This window comes from Aplysia californica, unplaced genomic scaffold (genome assembly GCF_000002075.1).
Source record: "Aplysia californica isolate F4 #8 unplaced genomic scaffold, AplCal3.0 scaffold00083, whole genome shotgun sequence".
In the NCBI taxonomy this organism is placed as follows: Eukaryota; Metazoa; Mollusca; class Gastropoda; order Aplysiida; family Aplysiidae; genus Aplysia; species Aplysia californica.
Genome location: NW_004797353.1, coordinates 1,713,499 through 1,717,126, shown reverse-complemented (window position 1 = coordinate 1,717,126; position 3,628 = coordinate 1,713,499). Strand labels below are relative to the sequence as shown.

The 3,628-nt window shown below is 45.0% G+C and overlaps 1 protein-coding gene across 1 annotated transcript in view; it reads left to right on the top strand.

The window, feature by feature from the left end:
* Nucleotides 1–2,314: 2,314 nt before the first annotated feature.
* Nucleotides 2,315–3,628, top strand: part of LOC106011279 — a gene marked incomplete at its 3' end in the record, with an annotated part of 6,368 nt that continues 5,054 nt past the window's right edge. Inside the window, 1 exon segment of the mRNA XM_013080388.2 lies at nt 2,315–2,636.

The following is a 3,628-nucleotide window of genomic DNA, read 5'->3' as shown; positions in this document are numbered from 1 at the left end:
ACACACACACACACACACACACACACACACACGCGCGCGCGCGCACTCACCCGCACACCTATACGTGCTCTCAAAAATCAAACCACACCCGCCCACCTTTGAACATTACCAAGCCCGCTCGTACATGCACGCAGCCAGACGGGTGAGAGGAAAGTTTACTCACACACGTGCGCTCATTTCTCTCTGTGTTATCTCGGCAATAACTGTAGTACACCCTCCCTACCCCCTTACCCCAGAACTCATAAAACGCGCGCACAAAGCAAGACTGGGCGATGCCAAGACCCTGTGTCTATCAGTTTCCTACAAACGCTCCCCGATCTTCTGCAATGACGCTTATTATTGCATTGAAGAGATCTTTCGAGTTTCTATCGGCGTTGGCAAAGACTTCTCATCTACAAAATATCATTCGTTTTTTCTATCTTCTGATAGAATAATTCAGGCTTACACAAATGGCCGCTGATTGGCCGGGCTAATGTTTGCCAGAGACGCAAGTGTGTGAATAAACGTTGGGAGTTATTCTTATCCAAGCGGAAGTAAAAGAAACCAGAAACGACCCAGGGCGGTTGTAAATTTCTGGCTGTCTCTATTGCTCGCGCGGATTCGTTTTTTCTTCTAGATATTTGAATTATTTCTCTTTGTCCACGGATGTATCGACGCGATATTATGGTTGGCGGGTGCTATGGTGGGCGGTTGGTGGGTTCCCTGTTGACAGGTGCTCTGATGGGTGGTTACGGGTGCTCTGTTGGTGGATGCTCTGCTGGGTGGTTTGCGCGTGCTGTGGTGTCAGGCGCGGTTCGTCCATAGAGCACGGTCATGCAGTGCTGCCTAAAATGTTTTAATGTTCTATTACGTAAAACACCCACAATAATAGAATTAAAAAAGCCGGAAACAAACACTAGCCAAATATATCAAAACAAGGTCCTCACTTGCGCCATAATTGTCATTTCTGTGTCTATAGCGAGGTAAAACATCTACTATGCCATGCCAAAATTCACGCCCTTTAGCTAAACATAATAGAATATTCAACAGTGTAACCTGACCTATAAATCATTCTTGTGGATAACCCAAGCGATCACGAAACTCGTAGCGAGTTTGGCGGTACTTTAATATTAATAAGACGGCACATCTCAAATGTGCTCCTGCCGAATAGTGCCGAAACATAGCCCACAGTAGGCAGTTTAAAAATAAACACGATAGACCGTACGCTATTGTTTGCCAATTTTATGTGAGCCCCGAGCAATCGTGCGGAGTGCTCAAGTGAATTGTGATTGATTCATTGTCTGTCTTGCCACTATTTTAAGTGACTCTGTGACCGTGAACCTGAGGGAGGTGAACGTGACATACTTAAGCCACCATCCTTTAAATTGTGCCTTTGAATGGTTTTGTAGTGGAGTAGATCTAGTGAAAGTTATTACTTGAGTTTTCAGTTCCAATACAGGATGAACGAACGTGGTGTTCATGTAACAAATAAATTTAATACTAGAAATTAAAGTGACAAGTAAAAAGAATGAAAATACAAGCACGAGGTCCTCCCTCACCAATCCAAAGCTTACAATTATACACCGTCTCATTTACTATGCCCTTGACTTTCTTCAGCATGCGATAGCTTAATTGTGCACGTCCACTTTTTAGCCCCACGAGCCGCCCCTGTGTGGTGTGGGTGGGTGGTAGTTGCTCTGGTGTGGTTTGCTCCTTCGTTCCTATCAAACATCCGTTGTTCATACTATACTACTCTGAAGTAGTAACACGTTTAATCGTCATGACTTTTGTGATCTATTTGTGTTGCAAGTTCCGTAAAACTAAAACGTTTATTCCAAGTGAACTCAACCACCTTCTCTGGCCTCGCACTGGCCTTGCATGTAACCTCCGACCCATCACCGTCCTTCGCCAATCCGTAGTCTCTCCAACAGCGGTGTGGAGTTTCTGTGTCTATCAGACTCTATCTCTCTCTCTCTTTCTCTCTCTCTCTCTCTCTCTTTCCCACTCTCCCTCTCTCTCACTCTCCCTCTCTGTCCCCCACACATACACACAAACAGTCACATACTCGTACACACACGCGCGCACGCGCGCACACACACACACACACACACACACACACACACACACACACACACACACACTCACACATACACTCATTGACACACACACACACACACTCATTGACACACACACACACACACACACATCCTCTCTCTCTCTCTATCTCTCTCTCTCTCACACACACACACACGCACATCCTCTCTGTCTCTCTGTCTCTCTCTCTCTCTCTCTCTCTCTCTCTCTCTCACACACACACACACACACACACACACACACACACACTCTCTCTCTCTCACACACACACAGAGACACACGCATTGAGAGATAGCGCCGCCCCATGGACGGACTGTGATAACCGTAGCGTCCCACAGCTGATATCTGTTCGTCCGTCCCGCCCTCTTCTACCTTCTTCCTTCTCTCCCGCTACGCTCCTCTGTCTCTTCATTCGTCCCCTGGACGCACAGACAGACAGACACAAACTCGCCGTGGGCTCGTCTTTACTTCAGCAACAAACCAGCCCGTGAAGACTTGTGCCTTGCTGGCAACTCTGATAGCCTGCTATAATACATGTGAATACATCTAACGGGCCCGTAAAGGTAATAACAAAGAAAAACCAGAATTCTTCGCTCTTGAGCCCGTTTGTTTGTTTGTTGTAGAATCAGGACGAGGGTACTTAGATTCTACTCATTTTTTTGTGCGCCAGAAAGTGTCTGTTTGATCGAGTGTCAAGTTTCAAGGAAAATGCAGTGTTAGTGAAATCACAGGAGCCTCAATAATGTGTTGCGTTTAGATGTGCAATTATGATTATGATGTCAACCTAGTGCGGCGATTTCTAGTTCGTAGTCGGTGCTCTTGTGACATGTAGTGTTGCGTGTGTTATATAGTTAGTGCGATTTTGGTATCTAGTTTGATGTGTGTTAAATAGTTGCTGCTTTTGTGACGCCAAGTTCCCGATTGTTTTTGTTTTTTTCTGGGCGCTATTATAGTGTCCTGTGCTCAAGCGCGTGGTTGTGTGCGGGACTCAGTACTTGGTAGACTTCGTAAACTTTGTTGTATTTTCCTGTTCTCCCTTTTCTACAGGAGCTTTGTAGCCTTTACCTTCCCGTGTCTTACTTTGGGGGTGTACTCTCTAGATCTAGATCTAGTAAAAGCTCTAATCTTTGGCTCTTTATTTGAGTCAATCAATTGTTTCAAGTGCCGTAAAACTTTTCCCAAATGTAAAACTAAGGCTTAGTTTTTCCGTGTTTTGTTTTTGTGTCTGAGGTTGTTTTTTTTTTAGAAATACCTACTTTCCCCGTCTGTTCCGTCTTTGCTTGTTGGGTATGCAAAAATGATGTATGTATGAATGCAGTGCATTCCTCGAGTGTGGGTGGCTGGCGGATGCTCTGGTGTAGTTTGCTCCTTCTATCCTTCATTCAAATTTAATTCTTTTCTCTCCTACGTACTTTGTATGATACTCTCAAGTTATAGGCCTACCTCTAATCTGCGCCACTTATATGACATAATTGTTTTACATGTGCCGTAAAACGCTTACTTAAACCAAACCTAGTGTGTACGACAGGATGGTGTGTGTGTGTGTGTGTGTGTG